Source organism: Artemia sp. Qi Xiang Cuo, chromosome 16 (assembly GCF_049724085.1).
Source record: "Artemia sp. Qi Xiang Cuo chromosome 16, ASM4972408v1, whole genome shotgun sequence".
Lineage (NCBI taxonomy): Eukaryota > Metazoa > Arthropoda > Branchiopoda > Anostraca > Artemiidae > Artemia > Artemia sp. Qi Xiang Cuo.
This window is the reverse complement of record NC_142809.1, coordinates 12,309,260-12,333,041: the sequence shown is the minus strand read 5'-3', so window position 1 is coordinate 12,333,041 and position 23,782 is coordinate 12,309,260. Positions and strand designations below refer to the sequence as shown.

At 36.4% G+C, this 23,782-nt stretch overlaps 1 protein-coding gene across 1 annotated transcript in view; it reads right to left on the bottom strand.

The window, feature by feature from the left end:
- The window catches only part of LOC148942575 (uncharacterized), a 35,012-nt gene extending 15,469 nt beyond the window's left edge, over positions 1-19,543 (bottom strand). Inside the window, 1 exon segment of the mRNA XM_089102063.1 lies at positions 19,472-19,543. The gene's annotated coding sequence lies outside the window, so the exon portion shown is untranslated.
- Between the last annotated feature and the right edge of the window lie 4,239 nt (positions 19,544-23,782).

The window sequence follows — 23,782 nt, the reverse complement described above, 5'->3', positions numbered from 1 at the left end:
TGTTTGGATAGTCTTGTGTTGAAAGTGAATTGTGTTCTGAGAAATTTCCATGTTTTTACTAGTTTGAGATTGTTATCAGTTAATGTTACAAAGACTAATTTTATTGTATATTCTAGAGTAGGCAATTCCAGTGATATTGATGGTAGAATTCTGTTTAATATTAAGCCTGTAGTTCAACTTCAAGAAATCCGGTACTTAGGTTTTTACATTGATTGTAATTTTTCGTGGAAACGCCACAGTGATGTTGTTGCCACAAAGGTTGCCCGTGGCCTTGGAGTGATTCGTCGTTTTAAAAATTTCTTACCTCAGAGAGTTTTATTGCTGTTATACCATGCTTTGATCCACCCATATGCTTCGTAAGGCTGTATGTTATGGGCAAGTAATTTTTATGTGGATTTTAAACGTGTTCAGACTCTTCAAAATAGAGCGATGCGTCTTATTGGTGGGTATGTTGAAGGTGTAAATAACACTTCAGCTTGCTTCAACAAGTTGCAAGTGCTGAATGTAGGACAGCTACGAGACTACCAAATAGGAATTTTTGCTTATCAATGCTGGAATGATGTTGGTTCAGAGGTGTTTCTTGAGTATTTTAATGATAATAGTTCTTTGCACCATTATGAAACTCGTCATGCTAGTGCTTTCATTGTTCCGAATAGAAGTGGAACCAGGGCCGGCTTCCATACTACATTTTCAGGACTTAATATTTGGAACTCTATTCCGGAGAGTATTCGGGTGGCTGAGCACCTGGGGTTATTTAAAAATAAATTGAAAAATATTTGTTAGGTCAAGGTTTATAGTTTTTTTTTTTTTTTTTTTTTTTTTTTTTTTTTTTTTATCTTTATTATTATTATTATTATTATTATTAAATGAATTGATGAGAGATTGATTTTTTTTTTTGGTGTTTTTTAGTGTTTTTTTGTTTTTTTTTATAGTTAATCATTAATTAGTAAATGAGTTGTATGTACCAGCCCAGTCGCAAGTGCTTTTTGGTATCTTTCTTGGGGTGGGTATTGGCATATTTGTTAAATGTATTTTGATGTTAAATAAAATGAACTGAACTGAACTATACTGGAAAAAATTCTTTTAAATGTTTTCACTTCTATAATTTTTAAAATCAAAAATTTATTTAGATTTTAAGGAATAAATATCAGCATATGTATATTTAACTGACAATGCACAATCATTAGAATTTTTTTGCAATCCTTCATCTGAGAAAAAAAACTATAATTCCATATTTTTGCAAATAGGAGCAAGAAACCCTTAAAGTTGGATTCTCTGATGCACTAAATTTAGGGATGTGGTACGCTAAGATAAGAAAAAAAAAACTCTTTGCAAGAAACGAAAAACGAAAGAATTTTTTCTTTTTCATACCGCTGGTATTTTAGCTCTGTAAAATTTTGTGTTTTATGTTTTTATAGACATTAAACTCAACACGATAAAAAAGGTACCAAAAATATTTGGTATAAAATATAGAATGAAATTCATTGTATAACATAGAAATATTTTACAATGAATTTCCTTCTATATTTTATACCAAATATTTTTGGTATATTTTGGAAAATTCTTAAATGGATAGTACCAAAAATATTGTGTATAAAATATAGAATGAAAGTCATTGTATAACATAGAAATATTCTATATTTTAATGACAATAGGTATTCTATATTCTATATCATTCTATATTTTATACCAAATATTTTTGGTACTATCCATTTAAGAATTTTCTGAAAATTTAGACGTAAAAATGCGTTAATTAATTTTAAAAAACAAGTTTTTTCAACTGAAATTAAGGATTAATATTAATACTTAAAACGAACACAAATTACTTCGTGAGTGAGGGGGGGGGGTCTCCCTTCAATTCATTGATCATTACGCTAAAGTTTGACTTTTTTCCCCAATTCTTTAAGAGGGATTGTTTTTCAGATACGCCAGTTGGTTAGATTGATTATCAAATATCATAAAAATTATGTTTTCAACCCCCTCTTCTATTGCAACACGACTGCTGAAATAAAAATCCCGGTGAATTGAAATAAGAATTTTGTTCATTGGATTAGAAAATTTAAGTGTAACGGGTGACAGGCAGAGTATGAGCCAGCCTCTCTCATGTGAAATAACTTCCATCCGTTTTAAGGTTTAATGTTGCTCCTTACTTTCAGTTGAAAAAACAAACAAAACTTTTCTTAGATTTGATATAAGATTGTTTTTGCAAATGACGTCTGAAAATCCCGCGCTCCCTCATAGGAAATTTTATTCACCTGAAATTCCCCCTCCATAGAAAATTCTTCCCAAGGTAAATCCTTCAAAAATCCTCTAAAACTAAGACCAAAAACAAAGCATATCAATACCCCCCCCCCCCCTGTCAGACTTTAACTATGGAAACGTAGTTAAACTAACCTACACTATTTTTACTTCAATTACGAACTGAGTTGTAGCCGCTATGATATCGATCTCAAAGACTCGTAAGACTCCTCAAACCCCTATAATTTTATTCCCGAAGGGCTTTGAAGAACTCGTGGAAGCATCATATATCGTGATTTTCAGTTAATATCAGAGGCAATGCTGTAGCGTTGCCTATAGCAAAGGACATACGGCTCTAATGTTTTATTATTATTTATTTATTTTTTCCCCAGAGGCACTTCATACGGAAGGGGTCGTCGTTGAAACTTCAAAGGGGGCTCATTCGATTGGAAATCGGAAGTTCTAGTGCCCTTTTTTATAGTCGAAAATGATTGGAGGGCAGCTAGCCCACCCACGCCCATCATTCCCCCAAACACATCCAATCAAAATTTTTATATAGCCATTTTGTTCAGCGTAGTTGATTTCCAGATAGAAAATATATTTTTTAGGAGGACACTCCCCCACAACCCTCAGGGCAAGAGTTTTAAGTTATGCCCTGGGGGCATATAAGGTTTTTATAGAAGGCTTTGTCGTAGAAACTTCAAAACAGGGTCATTTGACTGGAAATTCAAAGGGCTAGTGCTCTTTTTAATAGTCAAAAGTGATTGGAGGGCAACTAGGCCCCCCCAGCCCATCATTTCTCTGAACACATCCAATCAAAATTTTGAGATAGCCATTTTGTTCAGCGTAGTTGATTTCCAGGTAGAAAATATGTTTTTAATTAGGACACTTCCCCACAACCCTCAGGGCAAGGGTTTTAAGTTTTGCCCCGGGGACATATATGGTTTTTATAGAAGGCGTTGTCGTAGTAACTTCAAAAAAGGCTCATTCGATTGGAAATTCAAAGGGCTAGTGCTCTTTTTGATAATCAAAATTAATTGGAGGGCATATAGCCCCCCAGCGCCCATCATTCCCCCCAGACACATCCAATCAAAATTTGTAGATAACCATTTAGATCCACTTGATGGATTTCCCGATAGCATATATATTTTTGATAAGGAAACTCCACCACGACACTCAGGGCACGGATTTTAAGTTATGCTCTGTGGGCATATAAGGTTTTATAGAAGGCGTTGTTGTAGGAACTTCAAAAAAGGCTTATTCGATTAGAAATTCAAAGGGCTAGTGCCCTTTTTAATAGTCGAAAGTGATTGGAGGGCAACTAGCCCCCCTCCCCCCCGCCCATCATTCCCCCAAACACATCCAATCAACATTTTGAGATATTCATTTTGCTCAGCGTAGTTGATTTCCACATAGAAAATATGTTTTTGAGGAGGATACTCCCCCACAACCCTTAGGGTAAGGGTTTTAAGTTATGCCCTGGGGGCATGTAAGGTTTCTATAAAAGGTGTTGTCGTAGAAACTTCAAGAATGGCTCATTCGATTGGAAATTCAAAGGGGTACTGCCCTTTTTAATAGTCAAAAGTGATTGGAGGGCAACTAGCCCCCCCCACGCCCATCATTCCCCTAAGCACATCCAATCAAATTGTGAGATAGTAATTTTGTTCAGCGTAGTTGATTTTCAGATAGAAAATATGTTTTTGAGGAGGAAACTCCCCCACAACCCTCAAGGCAAGGGTTCTAAGTTATACTCTGGGGGTATATAAGGTTTTTATAGAAGGTGGTGTCGTAGAAACTTCAAAAAAGGCTCATTCGATTGAAAATTGAAAGGGCTAGTCCCTTTTTGATAGTCGAAAGTGATTTGAGGTTAACTAACCCCCTCCTCACGCGCACCTTTTCCCCAAGCATATCAAATAAAAATTTTGAGACAGCCGTTTTCTTAAACGTAGTTTTAAGTTCTGGAAATTAGGTCTTTCATGATGACAACTCCCCCACAGCCCTCAGGGCAAGGGTTGTAAGTTATGCCCTGGGGGCATATAAGGTTTTTTTATAGACAACATTGTCGTATAAACTTCAGAGAGGGCTCATTTGATTGGAAATTGAAAGTTCTAATTAACTTTTTAAGCTTCAAAAGATGTTGGAGGGTAGCAAGCTTCCCTCACCCCTAGACCCTATTGTTTCAAATGCATCAAATAAAAATTTTAAGATAGATATTTTGTTAAAAATAGTTCAAAGATCACATAATAAAAATTTCGGTGTTGACACAACCCACCAGGGCCCGGGGGCAGGCGTTATAAGTAATACCCTGGGGGCATAAATGGGTTCTTATGGAAGGGATGCTCGTATTAACTTTAGAGAGGTATCATTTGATTGGAATTTGAAAGTTGTAGTTCACTTTTTAAGAGTCAAAGAGATAGGAGGGCACTTAGCCCGCCCCTCCACGCCCTTTTTTCCCCAAACCCATCCGGTAAGAACTTTGAGATATCTTGTTTTTTAATAGTTCAAAGACCGTATAACGAAAGATCGGGGGTCAACACAGCCCCCAGGGCCCGAGGGCAGGTGTTGTAAGTTATGCCCTTGGGGAATATATGGTTCTTATTGAAGGGATGCTCGTAAAAAACTCAGAGATGGCCAATTTGATTGGAAATTGAAAGTTCTAGTTAAGTGTTTTCGAGTCAAAAGATATTGGAAGGCAACTAGCCTCCCACGCCCCTTTCCCCAAATGTATCCAGTAAAAATTTTGAGTTAGGCATTAAGTTAAAAATTTCTCAAAAGCCAGATTACAAAACTCAGGTTTCGTCACAACACCCCAGGGCCCGGGGGCAGGCGTTGTAAGCTATGCCCTGGGGCATATATTGTTCGTATGAAAGGGATGCTCGTATAAACTTCCAAGAGGGCTCATTTGATTGGATATTGAAATCCAACCCTTTTTAGGAGTCAAAAGTGATCAGAGGGCAACTGGCCCCCCAAGCCCTTTTCCCCAAAATACATCTGATAAAAAATTTGAGGTAGCCATTTTGTTAAAAATAGTTCAAAGATCATATAACAAAACTGCTTTATGTTTGTTCATTTCGTTAAAAATAGTTCAAATGTCGGATAAGAAAAACTCCTGTGACGACACAACCCCCGCCCCCAGGGATCGGGAAGGTGTTGTAAGTTTTGCTCTGGGGGCATATATGATTCTTACCGAAGATATACTCGTGTAAACCTCAAAGAAGGCTCAATTGGATGGAAATTAAAAGATATAGTTCATCTTCTCGGAGTGAAAAAGGTTAGAGGGCAACTAGCCCCTCCCACCCTCCACGCCTTTGGACGTATTGGATGGATAAGCCCATCCTATAAGAATTTCAGGTGACCATTTTGTTAAAAATAGTTCAACCATCAGATATTGAAACTCCAGGGTCGACACAATCTCCCAGGGCCTAGGGACAGGCGTTGTAAGTTATGCTCTGGGGATTTATAGGGTTTTTATAGAAGGGATACTCGTATAAACTTCAGAGAGGGCTCATTTGATTGAAAATAGAAAGTTCTAGTTCACTTTTAAAGAGTCAAAAGAGACCGAAGACTAATTAGTCCCCCCACGCCCTTTTTCCCCAAACACATCCAATAAAAATTTTGAGATAGCAATTTTGTTAGAAATAGTTCAAACATCAGATAATAAAAACTCCGAGGTTGACACAAACCCATTTCTTAATTTGATATTGTTACTTTGATACCAGTTTTGATACTTTGATAAATATTTGTTTTTTTTTAAGTTTGATTTTGAAATGAGAAATTTTTAAACACTTGAAATTTTTTGAAATAAAAAACGAACAAAAATTAATTAAAAAAAACTTTCCGAAAAAATAAGTTTTTCAACGAAAAGTTAAGGCTGTTTTAAACTTCAGCTCAGCAAATACAAATACGTTTTAAAATTCAAAATCAAAACGACCAGAAATTACTATTAAAAAATAAATGAAACCCAAAACGAACAGTAATTAAATAAACAATCATAGCAAAAACATACAACAAGTAATGATATAAATGAATAAATAGACTTTAAAGCGAGTAATGCTTAGATTGAATATGAAAATCAAGCTTAATACGAAAAAAATATTTTCCTATTGACGCACAAATGAAACTTAAAACGAACAGAAATTAAATAAACAATCAACGCAAACAAATATACAATAGATATTAATGTAAATTAATAAAAAAAATCTTAAAACGACTGAAACTTAAATTGAATATGCAAATTAAGCTTGAAACAATCAAATATCACCACCACAAACAAGAGTTTGGATATGACCTCCTTCTCTCACTGTAAAAGTCTAAAACCTACTGCGTCATTGGCGCTTTACTGAAAACTATATGTGTCTTGAACAGTCTTGGAAAGTATTAACAACATCAAATTGAATATTTGATGTATAATGATAATAATTGTTGAAAGATCCATCAGTTCAAGAATTTATTTCGCTGTAATTGTATTTTTATTTTCAATGCTGTAAGAACTGGACAATAAAGTATTTGTAATACAATCCGTTTTCATTTAATCCCCAAAGACGAAGTAGGCTTTTGGTTTTTATTTACAGTTAGGAAAGGAGGCAGTATCCAATCACTTGTTTATAGGGAAACTATATTCGTCTTTAACAACTTTAAAAGGGCTAATAAATTAAACTGGATATTTGATGTATAATGATATTAATTGCTGAAAGCTCATCAGTTCAAAATGTTACTATAATTTTAATGTTCAATTTCAGAGATAAGTACAAAAGAAAATATTTGTCACAAAATTGCTTTTCAGTAAAGCGCTAAGACGCAGTAGGTTTTAGAATTTTACAGTGAGAGAGGGAGGTCATACCCAAACTCTTGTTTGTGGTGATTTTTGATTGTTTCAAGCTTAATTTGCATATTCAATTTAAGTTTCACTCGTTTTAAGATTTAATTTCTGTTCGTTTTAAGTTTCATTTGTACGTCAATAGGAAAATATTTTTTTCGTCTTAAGCTTGATTTTCATATTCAATCTAAGCATTACTCGCTTTAAGATTTATTTATTCATTTATATCATTACTTGTTGTATTTTTTTGCTATGATTGTTTATTTAATTTCTGTTCGTTTTGAGTTTCATTTATTCTTTAATAGTAATTTCTGGTCATTTTAAGTTTGAATTTTAAAAGGTAATTGTATTTGCTGAGCTTAAGTTTAAAATGGCCTTAACTTTTCTTTGAAAAACTGTTTATTTTGGAAAGTTTTTTTTAAATTAATCACGATAAATAACAGTAGTTGAGTAAAAATACAGTTTTGACCTGGCATTTGGGAAACAAATTTTTTTTTTTGTCACCAAACTATTCAGAAAAATTTGCTTAGAAATATATCCAAAATCGGCTATGCAAAAATATCCATTTTTTCAAGGAAAAGAGGGGAAAGGGGGAGGAGATCTCGAACTAAAATTTCTACAATATTCTCTTGTCTCCTATTACTTCGTCGTCTCCTGGGGGAGGGATATCTAAAATGACATCATAATTAGAAAATTTCACCCCTTAGTACCCAATTTTTTCATACCCCATCAAAGCAAGGTCAGAAGGGGAAGAAAGTCAGAATTTTTATTTGATTTCATCCCCCTCTGATCTTGCTTAGGGTGGAAATAGGGTACTAAATGATGAAATTTTCCAATTCTGATGTCATTTTCTTTCTCCCTGGACTTGAATTAATAGAAAACGACCTTCTAATTAAATATTTTTACAATTATGAATTATATTCTATAATGTCAAAATGGTATTTTTACTCCTTTTGACATCTTCTAAGGTGGAAATAGGGTACAAAGTAAAACTATTTTTTATTTCCAATTTCATTTTCAGTCTCATCGAGCTTGAATGAATAGGAAATGACTTTCCAATTAAGAAAATATGCCACAATTTTTTATTCAAGAATCCCCCCTCCTTTTTTTCCAGCTCTTTTCCCTGAAAAAGGGTATTTCTGCGGGGCTGCTTTTGACCGATTTTGAATAACTTATTTAGCAAATTCTTTTGAATATTTTGATGCCAAAAACATTTCTGTTGCTCAAATGTGGAGGTTTGGCCTTTTTTTACTTGGCCTTTTCGTAGTTTTACTGGACTACAAGGAATTTAATCTGAGTGAATGGCACTTCTAACAAAAAGTCCTACCTCTACTAACACTTGTGCCCACTTTTGACTGCGAGAAACGGCGACTGTTTGTCACTCCAACTGCCTGTCGGTGCGACTATGACTACTGGAAACCTTGAACGTGACTACATGTGACTTCGACTGCAACAACTACTTAGGTCAGCAGCCACTTACGACTGCATCTGAAACTACTAGCGACGGTAACTACGAAGATATGACGCACTGACTTTGACTGCTTACGACTGCGACTACTTGTAACTGCTTCTGCCATAACTTAGAACTGCGACTTTGGCTATATGCGATTGTGGCTTATCGTAATTGTGATATTAGCTGCTTCCAACAGTGACATCTTTTAACTGTATATGTGTCTATTTTCTACTTCTACTTTAGAATAGAGAAGGTGTTTGCAACTTTGACTGCAACAGCTATTTGGGTCTGCAACTACCTACAGCTAATAATGGCTGCGACTACAAACACTTGATGAAGTTATATTGACTACTTGCAATTGCAACTACTAGAAACTGCTATTGGAACAACCTGAAACTGCCACTGCCACTGCAAGCAACTTTAACTACTTCTAACTGCAACATCACCTGCTCACAGCAGTAGCTAGTTGTAGCTGAAACTGTGGCTATGTGCCGCTACTATTTTAGAATACAGAAGGTGAATGCGACTGTCTTTGCCTAAGTTTGAAGAAACATTTTTCTATAAGCTTCATTTTCAATATTTTTGAAATTTAAGAAGAAGCAAAATTATCGCTAAGAAAACAATTTTTTTTAATGAAAATAAATAGCAAAATTGAAACTTGAACATGTTTTGGAGAAGCTAATTAAAGCAACTTTCTTGTTATACATCCCTCGGTTTTTAGAATTTTGAAAAAAATTGCACTTCACTGAAAACTAAGCATACTTATATTTTCTAAAATATTTAAAGTTGCATAGTAGAATTTTTTTAATTTTTGACTAGTAAAAGACTATTAATAGCTTTATAAATTAGTCCTCTATTTTCTGTGAGCCTTTTAAGGGTTTTTTTCCTCTTTATACTCTTTTTTTTTCATTTAAGCACAAGCTTTCATAATTCTACAAACAAAAGGAGATATCCCGAGCCTGTGTATTCACAACAGTTTTTCGAAAATATTTCGATAAACCGTAAAACAGCACTTATTGTTCGTTTTAAGTTTCAACTTTACTTTTTACTTTAATCACAACTTTTTAATTTTTAATTTTTATTTACTTTATCTTTTACTTTTTTACTTTTACTTTTTTACTGACTAATATAAAAGATGTTATTCTACTGCTATATTTTCGGAATTGTTAAGGTACTTTAAAAAAAAACTTCATGTTTAAATTTTTGCATAAGGTTTCTTTAAGCTTTCAATTCAATGTATTGAATTAAGCTCACCCAATCATCTGAGCTCATCTTTAAGCTCACCCAAATCATCTGAAAAGGAGGAATCAAAAAAATAACCCAATAGGATGTAAAAATATGGAATGTTAACCCTTTCAGTCACAAACTTAGTTGGAAAGGGTGAAAATTATACAACTAGCCTACTGTTTTATGACTTCTGACACCCCAAGATGATACTGTATTTTTCTCAGAATGTTTACATCTGTCGTTGTGCCCGATTTTGAATGTACTTGTCTGAGGACAAAATGACACTATTTATGTATTCATATACTATATCTACAAAAATAAGTGAACCAAGACTACAAGACTGAAAAATTAAGACTACAAAATGCGTTCTTATCTCATCTTAATACATTCTTATATCATTTTACTGTTTTTGTTTAGGAGTGGGAAATTTTACAAAGCAGTATATGGCTTCCTCCAGGCATAACGGGACCTTGCATTTGGTGTGGCTGAAGTGGGTTTTCATGAAGTGGGGGACATTTTTGTACCTATTTTGAAGTTGTTTTTTTTTTCAGGTCAATGGGCAAAAATGTCACCTTTTACGACAAAGAATAGACTTCGAAATTTTGTCTTCCTCTTTTGGGACGGCACAGCAACAGAAGGGTCATTGATTTACTCATCCGGACGAGGCTGGTCAAGTAGAACGGACGTGGCTCTCACTTCTTATAGGATCACCTTTTTACTCATTTTTAGAGACTCGGCCACTTCTAGACATAAACTGAGGGAGTCCTTAGAGTTCTTGGACCTGTAACCTTTTTAAGTTGGGTGTATTCAAGCCAGCTTTTAACTACCCCCCGGTCGATCATGTGGAACACAAGCCGCAGTATCCACTTCCTGGACTAAATGAAGATTCGATAATACGAAACCATTTGGTCAAGTTTATGGACTCTGCCCATAGACTGGTTATACACTGCAATAGCGTTCGGTTGCCTTACCGGTACTTCAGTCTCGTTGATTTTGCACCATATCTTTACTTTCCTACTTCCTATAATATGTACGGCAATTATGACTGATCTGTTGTTCATCAACTTCACCAGACACAAAACGTCACTTGCTAATTAATGGCAAAATCCTCTCCTCCTATCTTGGGATTTGTATCAGAGTCGAGCTTTGCACCATGTACCCTTTGGTACTTTTGATCTCAAATGGTGCCTGTTCAGTGAGAATCCTTCTTTTCCAGTTCTTGTAGCAGAGGTATACTTGTAAAGAAGTTTCATATAATTTTCATAGAAGTTTCATTAAAAAAAAGTTTCATATAAGGAATGAGATCCACACAATTTGCCAAGGCTAGAACCATACCTGGGCCTAATCCAAGCCCCTTCTGTTCGTCAGTAAGGATACTCTTCTTTCCCTAATAGACATCGACGGTCAGGATTACGCTGTTACTTTAGCAGAGTATGAAGATCCTTTTACCCCGTGGGGCTGGTGTGCCACATATATGCTGCTTTATGTTGAAGGCTCAAGTGTAAGGAACCATTTGCTCCTCAAGTGAAATGTATTCAGAAGACCTGATATTCTTATTTTTTTGCAGAACTTGGTCAAGGATAGGTCGCACCTTCTACAACCAATTAGGGGATAATTGACACTTGTATCGACCAAGTGAAAGAAGTTTTGAAGTCGTAAAATCCGTTGAAATTTAAGGCGTCAGCTATAAGCAACACGCAAGTTTGGCTGCTCCAATATAAGCGATATCTGGGATACGTGAAGGAATTCATAGCAATGTGAATTCTAATGATTTTTTTTTATTTTTTGTAGCAGTAGTACTGATACTCGTTCCTGTTTCTTAAACAGAGTGTGAGTTAGTTTGTTCTGCCGCAAATTCATGAAAGTTCGAATCAAAATACTCATTGAAGGATTCCAAAGGCTCTTCTCGTCCAATTAGCTGTAGACTTACTCCACAATCTAGGATATCTTTTCTGAAAGAAGTGCTTTTCCAGATCAGTCGAGGTGTCTTTAGATTTGATGCTGCCGTGCCATTGGGTACAGCATCTTTTTCATAAGCACTTTCTGATAAGCACTTTCATAAGCACTTTGATAAGCACTTTGATAAGCACTTGCATAAGCACTTTCATAACGTTTCAGCATCATCACTCTGGTTTCGCACGTTTGTTGGAGTCTAATCCTCCTATTTATCATCCAAGTTTGGCAAGTCAGAAAGCTCAGACAAATCAGAATCTATCTCGTTCAACACCTTTACAATATCCTTATACCGGACTATTCTTGTTGAACGCATACCAGATGAACCAGGAAAAAGTCTAGAAAGTATGTACAAACACAGAAAAATAAACCACTAAAAACGAACAAAGAAAACAACAAAATAAAAGGAAGAATCTTCCAGCAATAATATTACCAAAAACAGACAAAATCAGATGAAAAGTGAAGCACAAGTCACTGTCCTCTGACAAGAACATAAGACTTTGAAAAATACAGTGACCTCTGTATGTAGATTTTATGGCCAAGAATAAGTACCAATAGATGATTCTGGATGTAAAGAACAAAAAAATGAGTAATTGTTTACATGATTATTTTCACTTAACTGCAATAGAACAGGAATAATCATACCTGATACGTCCACTTCCTGGCACAAAATTGAAATTCAACTTCAAAAACCACAACAAATTGAAATTTGACGTAATTTTGATGAAAACTGTACCACTTATGTTTTGAACATCGGTGAGTATGGAGCCTAAATATATAGTGGCACCATCTAACGGATTTTTAAAAATGAGGCATTTAGAGTATGTCCTCAGTGAGGGCACAGTGACCGAAAGGGTTAAAATAACAGTATAGCAAACAAAAGACATCTAGGTATTTTCGAAGACCACACTGCCTTTCCATGGCACACAAATAACAGCTAAACAGGGACAAATTTTTGTATTTGATAGTGAAACAACAACAACAAAATCGAGAATATTTTGGTCACATATACAGTAGCTGGGTCTAGGAGATTTATCCCCCGAGAAAATCCCCCCTGGAAATTTCTCCCCGTAGGAGATCCCTCCCCCTCGAAAATTTCTCCCCGTAGGAGATTTCCCCTCCCAGAAATCCCCCCTCCCGTAGGAGATTCCCCCGGAAATTTCCCCCGTAGGACATTCCCCCCTCCCTGGAAATTTCCTCCCGTAGGAGATTCCAACCCTTCTAGCTCAACAAGGTTCGTGAGACCTTAAGACTGAAATTGAAATCACTTAATTTAATCCCTTAGTCTTCTTAATGAAATCCCATAATTAATATGTCCTAACGGTTAACCACCCCGGATTATTCCATTCGAAAGCTATTTGGGTTCCCGAGCTGTGCCATACTGGGTCAGTTCATTTTTTTCATGTCACATCAGAAGTACGTAAAGTTTAGTAAAATAATGGAATACTTCAAATCGACAATCTGTTTGGGCCGATCGTCACCTACTTTGAAGATAACTACATCGGTAGAATACGTGGAAGTAGGAGAGTACCTTGCAACTTTCCGCCCCGTGCCTGGAATATGTTCGACAGAGCGAAAGATGAACTCCCCAGGACAAACAACAATGTTGAGGGTTATAATAGAAGATTGCAGTCTTTAGTTTCGGCTCATCACCCTAGCTTTTTGAAGTTCTTGGACATCCTCAAGCGCGAATAAGCACTTAACATGGCGGTTTTGATTGAAGCAAATGCGGGACAATCCAGTGAACCAATTAAGAAAAGTATGTGGATTTAAATGCCAGAATTCTACGACAGATGGGAAACTACGGGAACCGGGAACGTCGGGACGCTGGAGTACTTGAGGCTTATTGCAAGAGATATTAGTTTTAAAGTGTAGCGTTTTAAAAGTGTATAACCAGCTATTTACTGGACTACTAAAAAGTGTACTCCACTCACTCTTATATTTTAGGCCGACGAGAAACAGAAGAATTTTGAAAAAATTTTCGAGCCATGAGCGTCATCCGATGCAAATAACTCTGAGGCAAGGGTAGTCTCCGGTGGCGATTGTTTCTGAGAGGGGGGAGGGGAGAATTTTCAGCGGGGGGAATGACGGGGGAATCTCCTAGGGGGGAAATCAGGGGGGGAGAAATTAGGGAGGATCCCCTACGGAGGAAATTATTGGGGGGAAATCTTCGGAACCCAAAGTAACCACCTTATCTTCTGAAGACAGGGACTGAATATGTGGCCGATATATCCAGAGATATTTTTTTTGGTCTTTTCACTGTAAAAAAAAAAGGATTTGTCCCTGTTGTAAAGATATTTTAAAATGATCTAAAACTTTTGAGCTCTCTCACCATAAAAATGTCACTGGGAGTCTGAAAAATAGTTGTAGTATGTGTTTCACAGCAAATCATGCGGCTCCTCTGAGATTTTCACTGTTTAAAGCTTTCATCTGTGGTTTTCATTTTGATTAATTAAAAAAAAATTTACACAAAATAAGTTTTTCAAAGAAAAGTAAAGAACTCCGTTAAACAAAAATGAGCAAAAATAAAATAAAATAATCTACCAAGCGTGAACTACCACAAATCAGCATCGAAAAATAAATGAAAAGCAAAACGAACAGAAATTACAATAATTAACCGAGTCAAACTCAAAACAAGCAAAAATTAACATAAGTTGGATGCAAAACCCCTATGCCTTCCCAAGATCAGAACAAAATTTGCACTTTACTGAAAAAATAAAAATGTTTTTACTTTTATAACTTTAATAAATCAAATTATATTAAAATTTTGATTACTAAATATCAGTATATGTATATTAAACTGACAATGCAAATTCATTTGTACTTTTTCAGTAAAGTGGAAATTTTGTTCTGGTCTTGGGAAGGCAAAGGGGTTTTGCACCCAACTTATGTTAATTTTTGACCCAACTTATGTTAATTTGTGCTCGTTTTGAGTTTGACTTGGTTAATTATTGTAATTTCTGTTCGTTTTGCTTTTCATTTATTTTTCGATGCTGATTTGTGGTAGTGGTAGATTATTTTATTTTATTTTTGCTTAGTTTTTGTTTCTTTCTTTACTTTTTCTTTCCTTTACGTTCCTTTTTCCTTTTCCTTTTGAGTTCTTCACTTTTTTTTGACAAACTTATTTTGTGGAACAAGTTTTTTTAATTAATTTCTGTTCGTTTTATATTGACATAGTCTTTTCAGGGAAAAAGAAAATATTACTTTAAATCTTTTCATTTTTTTAGACTTTATAGTTTGGCCTGCTATTTGTATGCTGGAGAAAAATTTTCAGCAATTTTTAACAACATACACCGTTTAAAAAATCTGGACACAAATAGTGCTGTTTAATTTAGTTTCATAATTCCTCTAGTTGACCTCAAAATGAAAAACTTGATACCATTCGCAAAGAAATCTGTTTACTGTCTTTGATAGATTGGATACACTTACGCTATTTTGATTTGGTTACATTTTAAGAGCACAAATGGGAGGGTTGGCGTAGGCGGGTGGGAGTGGAAGGGGGATTAGTTGCCCTCAAATCACTTTCGACTATTAAAAAGGGCATCAGGCCTTTCTATTTTCAATCGAATGAGCCGTTTTCGAAGTTCCTACGACAACTCCTTCGATACGAAGCGCCCTGGTCTAAACAACAATAACAACAAAAAATAATACATTATACCCACTTCGATCTTTACTATAAAAATGTCAAGCCTTCCAATCACTTTTGACTTTTAAAAAGGGCACTTGGTGTTTCGATTTCCAATCGAATGAGCCCTTTTGGAAACGACAACGCTTTCTATAAACACCTTATATGCCGCCAGGGTATAAATTACAACCCTTACCCTAAGGTCTGTTAGGATGGTTGTCATCCTCTAAGTCCGAATTTCCAGAACTTTCAACTACGCTAAAGAACATGGTTATCTCAAAATTTTGATTGAATGGGTTTGGAGAAATGGTGGGCATGAGAGGGGTGGTCTCCAATCACTTTCAACTGTTAAAAATGGCCCTAGCCCTTTCAATTTCCAATCAAATGAGCCCTTTTAAAGTTTCTACGACAAAACTTTCAATAAAAATCTTATATGTCCCCAGGGCATAACTTACAACGCTTGCCCTGAATGATGGGGGGGGGGGGCGGTTGTCAATCTCAAAGACCTAATTTCCAGAACTTTCTACTACGTTGAAGAAAATGGCTATCTGAAAATTTTGATTGGATGTGTTTGGAGGGATGGTGGGCGTTATAGGGGGGTTATTTACCCTCCAATCACTTTCGACTATTACAAAGGGCACTAGCCCTCTCAATTTCGAATTGAATGAGCCCCTTTTGAAGTCTTACGACGACTCGATCTATAAAAACCTTTTATGCCCCCATGGCAGAACTTACAACCTTCGCCCTTGGGGCTCCGGGGGGTTTGTAATCCTTAAATACATAATTTCCAGAACTTTCAACTACGTACAGCAAAGTGGCTATCTCTAAACTTTCATTGAAGGTTTTTGGGGAAATTGTCGGCATAATAGGGGGATTAATTACTCTCCATTCACTTTTGACTATTAAAAAGGGCAATTTCAATTTCCAATCAAATGAGCCCTTTTTGAAATTTCTATAACAACTGTCTATATAAACTTTATATGCCCCCAGGGCATAACTTACAACCCTTGCACTGAGGGCTCTGAGGCGTTATCATCCTAAAAGACATAATTTCAAGAACTTTCAACTACGTTGAACAAAATAGATATCTCAAAATTTTTATTGGATGTGTTTGGGAAAATGGTGGGCGTTTGAGGGTTGTCAGTCGCTCTTCCATCACTTTCAACTAATAAAAAAGGCACTAGCCCTTTCAATTTCCAATTGAATGAGCCCTTTTGAAGTTTTACACATTCAATAAAAACCTTATACGCCCCCGGGGCATAACTTACAACCCTTGCCCTGAGGGCTGGGGGGGGCTGGGAGGGGGTTTCATCCTTAAAGACCTAATTTCCAAAACTTTCAACTACGTTGAATAAAATGGCTATCTAAAATATTGACTGGATGTGTTTGGAGAAAAGATGGGCGTGAGATGGATTTAATTGCCTTCAAATCACTTTCGAATATTAAAAAGGGCACTAGCCCTTTGAATTTTCAATCGAATGAGCCCTTTTTCAAGTTTCTACGACAAAGATTTCAATAGAAACCTTATATGCCCCCGGGGCATAACTTATAACTCGTGCCTTGAAGACTGTGGGGGAGTGTCCTGCCCAAAGGTATAATTTACTAAACTTTGAGCTGCTTGGAACAAAATTTCTATTTCAAAAGGCTGTGAGGGGGTTGTCATCCTCAAAGACCAAATTTCCAGAACTTAAAACTAAGTTGAATAAAATGGCTATCTCAAAGTTTTGATTAGATGTGTTAGGGGAAAAGATGGGCGTGAGAGGCGGGTTAGTTGCCCTCTAATCACTTTCAACTATTTAAAAGGACACTAATCCCTTTGAATTTCCAATCAAATGAGTCTTTTTTAAAGTTTCTACGACAACGCCTTCTATAAAAAACCTTATATGCCCCCAGGGCATAACTTAAAATCCGTGCCCTGAGGACTGTGGTGGACTGTCCTCAAGAACATATTTTTCTATCTGGAAATCAACTACGCTGAACAAAATGGCTATCTCAAAATTTTGATTGGATGATTGGATTCTACGACAATTTCTTCGATACGAAGGGCCCTGCTCTAAAGGAAAAAATTAATAAATACTACATTGTGCCAACATCGTTCTTATATGCCCCTAAGCCATAACTTAAAAGCCTTGCCCTGAGAAATATGAGGGAGTGCCCTCCTCTTTACGTAGTCCCCGTTTCTTGTCTCGTTCTTGAGAGTCCCTGTTCTTTACTTAGGTAGCACGATCGCGCTGCCTATGACTTATGCAACAACTTTCTATATAAACCTTATATGCCCCCAGGGCATAACTTACAACCCTTGCACTGAGGCTCTGAGGGAGTTATTATGCTAAAAGACCTAATTTCCATAACGTTCAACTATGTTGAACAAAATGGATATCTCAAAATCTTTATTTGATGTGTTTTGGAAAATAGTGGGCATAAGAGAGGCTTTAGTCCCTATCTAATCACTTTCAACTATTAAAAAAGGCACTAGCCCTTTCAATTTCCAATTGAATGAGTTCTTTTGAAGTTTCTACGACAGCGGTTTCAATAAAAACTTTATATGCCACAGGGCATAACTTACATTCCTTGCACTGAGGGCTCTGAGGGGGTTATCATCCTAAAAGACCTAATTTCTAGAACTTTCAACTATCTTCAACAAAATGGATATCTCAAAATTTTAATTCGATATGTTTGGGAAAATGGTTGGCGTGAGAGCGGTGTTAGTCGCAATCCAATCACTTTCAACTATTAAAAAAGGCACTAGCCCTTTCAATTTCCAATTGAATGAGCCCTTTTGAAGTTTCTACGACAACGCTTTCAATAAAAACTTTATATACCCCCAGGGCATAACTTATAATCCTTGCCCTGAGGGTTGTGCGGGAGTGTCCTCCTCAAAAATGTGTTTTCTATCAGGAAATTAACTACGCTGAACAAAATGGCTATCTCAGAATTTTTATTGGATGTGTTTGGAGCAATGATGGGTGTGGGGGCAGGGGGCTAGTTGCCCTGTACTTTCTCTGTGGCTGTGGGGGTTGTCATCCTCAAAGACCTAATTTCCAAAATTTTCGACTACGTTGAACAAAATGGCCATCTTAAAATTTTGATTGGGAGTGTTCGGGGAAAAGGTGGGCGTGAGAGGGGGGTTGCCCTCCAATCACTTTCTACTATTAAGAAGGGCACTAGCCCTTTGAATTTCCAATCGAATGAGCTTTTTTGAAGTTTCTACGACAACGCCTTCTTTAAAAACCTTATATGCCCCTAGGGCATAACTTAAAACCCTTGCCTTGAGGGCTCTGGGGGAGTGTCCTCCTTGAAAACATATTTTCTATCTGGTAATCAACTACGCTTAACAAAATGGCTATCTCAAAATTTTGATTGGATGTGTTTGGGGAAATGATTGGCGGGGGGGGGTGTCTAGTTGCCCTCCAATCCCTTTTGACTATTAAAAGGGCACTATCCCTTTGAATTTCTAATCAAAAGAGCCTTTTTTGAAGTTTCTACGACAACGCATTCTATAAAAACCTTATATGCCCCCAGGGCATAACTTAAAACCCTTGCCCTGAGGGTTGTGGGGGAGTGTCCTCCTCTAAAACCTATTTTCTATCTGGAAATCAACTAAGCTGAACAAATAGCTATCTCAAAATTTTGATTGGATGTGTTTGGGGGAATGATGTGCGGGGGGGGGGGGGCTAGTTGCCCTCCAATCACTTTCGACTATTAAAAAGGTTACTAGCCCTTTGAATTTCCAATACAATGAATCTGCTTTAAAGTTTCTACGACAGTGCTTTCTATAGAAACCTTATATACCCCCAAGGCATAACTTAAAACCCTTGCCCTGAGGGTTGTGGGGGAGTGTCCTTCTCAAAAAGATATTTTCTATCCGGAAATCAACTACGCTGAACAAAATGGCTATCTCAAAATTTGATTGACTGTGTTTGGTGGAATGTTGGGCGTGGAGGAGGGGGGGCTAGTTTCCCTCCAGTCACTTTCGACTATTAAAAAGGGCACTAGCCACTCCAATTTCCAATCGAATGAGCCCTTTTTGAAGTTTCTTTGAAAACTCAGGAATTGCCCGGGTATGGAGAAAAAACGAAAACACATTGTGCCTACATCGTTCTTTACTTAGGCAGCGCTAGCGCGCTGCCTATGATAGAGATGAAATAATGTGACCTACCTTTTAGTGATTGAGTTATAAATTATGATGACTTGCAACAAAATGAAATAACGTATGTTGCAACCTAGCCGACTCCATGCTTCTTTGCAACTAATGTTCGTAGAAGTAATACGGAAATACTGAGTGAAAATTATCTTATCAAGTAGAAAAAAAAAAATAAATCAAGATTCATAGTGCAAAGATTACTCCTAAAATTATTCAAAGAGGTCATAAGTTCATCATTAGATAAACAATTATTTGAATAAAAGAGAAATATTGGTCCGTGATACGATTAGAAATTGATTAAAATCAATTTGAGTAAAAACGGAGGAGGAACTTTTTCCCAAGCTAGGGAAACCAACTGAATTAGTATTATTATGTATAACAGACCTACTTATTGAAGCTATGGCAATTGAAATGCTCATAATTAATAGTTTTGATTTTGTTTTAGTAGTCAGGGGTGGATCTAGAGTGAAATCTCGGGGGAAGGCAGTGTGACAAGGGCGCCAATAATGAAAAATCTGGGGGGAATGTGACAAAGGTGTCAATAATTGATCAAGTTGACAAATTTATTCTAAAAAATATTGAACAAACCAGAAAAAAAAACAGGGAAAGTGGGCGCCAGAAAAAATCTTGCAGGGGGCGGTTATAAATGAGCAGTGGCTAGTGTAAAAGCAGTAGCGTAACATGGGCAAAATTCTGGGGCGAAATTCTTGATTTCTTTCACCAAATTAAGTGAAAATGACAGTGAAAACTGACCCATTTCTGTGGATTCTTTAATTATGCAGGATTACCTTAGTTATGAGAAATTTTTGAAGAAACTAAATTTCATCTGACGAGCTGAGGGGTTGAAATACAGTCGGAAGGGGCAACCCATAGTTTGAGAGGGGCAATTAGCCCATAGTAAATTCCGCCCCTGTGGAAAAGGATTTTTCCCTCTGAACTAAGTGCTAGTGATTTGATTTTTGCTTGGATATTTGATGAAGTCAAAGTAATCTGGGATACCTTAAAGGAAAAAGCGAGTTAATATTTTTTTTTCTTTTCTTATTTGAATTTTACTGCAATCTTTTTGGGAGCTCGATTGTTCTGTGGGAAAAAAGGGAGGGAAAAGTTTTCAAAATCAGTTTTAAAAGGTTGGAAATCATAAATGAAGAACACTTTTAATTTTAATTGAATATAGTAACGCTTTTTTATTTTTCTTTACCATTCAGTCCTTTGCTTGAATTATTTCAGAGTCGTCAGTAGACAAAATTCAGGAGCTACCTTGACTTGTATTCAGAGGTTAGTTTCAGTTCAGGGAGTGGTATACCTGCTTATCACACGTTGAATGGGTAGTAAGCTCGATACAGGATAGAGAGAATAAAAGGAAAGTACAAATTTAATCGTCACACTTTTTTTGTTTCCCCTTTGATAACCGATTAATATTTATTTTAGTTTCAATCCGTTTTTGCTTACGGTTATCGGATGGGAAATAAAAAAGTTGTCTAAAAATTTCTGAAAAAAGGTTGTGAAAATTTACAATTATGGAGATACGTCCTTTAAAACCCAACTAACGATATAGAAAGACCACGTAAATTTGAGCAATAGCTTTTAAATTAGCCATTTAACATCTTTCTATGATGGTGTTGTAGCCTGCTAGCCCTGCTAATGTTGCAGTAGCCTGCTGGTGAGCTGACGATTTAAGAAACTAACTAAGGGGATTGGGAGGGAGAGTATTCGAGAGGGGTCTTGTGAACCTCCAGTTAAGGGTTTGGGACCGTATTTATTACAATGGTACCCTTTTATACTTCCAAGCTTTTCCACTTAAGAATTAACACCAAAAGTGCCGTTTTAACACTGTATAGCACTTACGGGTGGGATAACTGATAAAAAAAAAACACACAAAAGTATGAACAATAGCTTTCAAATGAGCCATTAAACACTTTTCTAAGAAGTAGGAAGAACGGAGATATGAGTAATAGCTTTTATAAGAGCTATTACACATCTGTCTAAGATGTTCTGAGAGCCCGATAGCCTCACCCCTTGAGAAATGACGAAAGGTGCCGTTTTTAGCACCATATGGCACTTGCAGATGATTAAATTTATAAGAAAGACACTTATATATGTGAAAAAGATTTTAAATCAGCGATAAAACCTCTCTCTGTGATGTTTTGGTAAGCCGCTATCCTTGGAAAAAGCAAAAAAAAAACGTTAGACAGATCAGTGCTAGCCATGCAAAAAAGTGATTTTCCTTGTTTTTAAAGGTGGGGGATTGTAATTCCCGTATACACGGTTTTTACCATACTTATCCCAAAGGTGTACTTTTCATTTAAATTTGACGCCAATTTTTAGGGTGATAAGTTTTTTTCGAAATTAGTTAAAAAAAACTTTCCGAAAAGAAGTTTTTCAAAGAAAAGTAAAGGCCCTTCTAAATTTATGAAAAAATAACTACAAACAAGAGTTTGGGTATCGCCCCCTTCTCTCACTGTAAAAGTTTAAAGCCTACTGCGTCATGACGCTTAACTGAAAACGAATTACATTACAAATATTTTCTTTTGTACTTAATATTGAAAATAAACATTAAAACTACAGTTAAATTTTGAAGTGATGAGCTTTCAGCAATTAATATCATTATATATCAAATGTCCAGTTTAATTTATTAGTTCTTTATAAAATTGTTCAAGACCCCTAAAATTGTCCCCTTCCTTAACTGAAAATAAAAACCAAAAGCCTACTACGTCATTGGCGCTTAACTGAAAACGAATTATTTTCCAAATATTTTCTTTTCCAGTTCTTACAGCATTGAAAATGAAAATACAATTACAGTGAAATAAATTCTTCAACTGATGGATTTTTCAACAACCAATATCATTATATATCAAATATTAAATTTGATTTTGTTTATACTTTCCAAGACTGTTCAAGACACATTTAGTTTTCACTAAAGCACCATGACGCAGTAGGTTTTAAACTATTACAGTGAGAGAAGGAGGCGATATCAAACTCTTGTTTGAAGTGATTTTTTTTCGTTTCAAGCTTTATTTGCATATTTAATTTATGTTTCACTCGTTTTAAGATTTATTTATTCATTTACATTAGTATCTATTGTATGCTTGTTTGCATTGATTCTTTATTTGATTTCTGTTTGTTTTGAGTTTCATTTATGCTTCAAAAGCATAATATTTGTTTTTCGTTTTAAGCTTGATTTGAATGTTCAATTTAAGCATTACTCGCTTTAAGATTTATTTATTCATTTATATTATTACTTGAGTTTTTTTGCTATGATTGTTTATTTAATTTTTGTTCGTTCTGGGTTTCATTTATTCTTTAATGGAGTAGAGGAGGGGGTGCCAGTCCTGACAGGACTCCTTATATGGGCATAGAGTCATTAGTGAGATTGATTGTGTAATCGGTAAATGACCTCTTTCATCCGGTGTGTTTTTGGCACGCTCTTAGCGACTGCCAATGTTGTTATTGTTTCAAAGGCAAAATATCAAGATCAATGTTGTTTTGAACAGTCATTTGGGAGACCACGTGGTTAATGGGATCAATGTTGTTGTCGTTTCCGAGCCAACTTTCTTGTCAGTCTAGAGTTGGCAGTCATTAATCAAATTGTTTCCAGGGAGTGTCTGACAGATGACGTCAAGTTCATTAATGTCTTTGGAGTTCGACCAGAATTGTCTCCGAGACACGGTTTAGATCACACATGATGTCATGATTGATTGATTGACAGGGACGGTGAATTAATTTGTTGTTCTAAAGAGATTGTATTCACGACAGGAACATTCATTTGTTGTTTCTAACAAGAAAATTGATTCTAAGCAAACATTTTGATCTTAGCGCACGTAAATGTTTCCAAATAATTTGAAATGCATTACCGCAGAGATGCCAAACAAAAGGAACATGGCGAAATTCCGTTTAGGGATAATTTTGGCGAAACCGTTTTAGCTATTTTATGGAACTATTTCGGCGAAACAGCTAGAGACATTTTAAACGGTGATTTTTGAAGAGATTTTGGAAGAGGTTTTGAGTGTGGTCGTTATAATACACAAGTTGTATTTTAACAGTGCTGTGAGGTCCTCTACCCCAACCCCAAAGGCTTCTCAAACCCCACCCCAACCCCGAACGAAGCCCCCGGTCCGCAAAGGCCCCCAAGCTCTCAAAGGGCCACCGGAGCCCACAAAGGCCCACCCAGACCCCCAAAGGCCATCCCCGGGCCCCCCAAAGGCCCATCGAGCTCCCGAAGGACCAACGGGATCCCAAAGGCCCTCCACCGGTCCCCAAATATCCCCCAAGCCCTCAACTGCCCTCCCTGTGCCCCGAAGGAAGCCCACCGGTCCTCAAAGGCCCCCA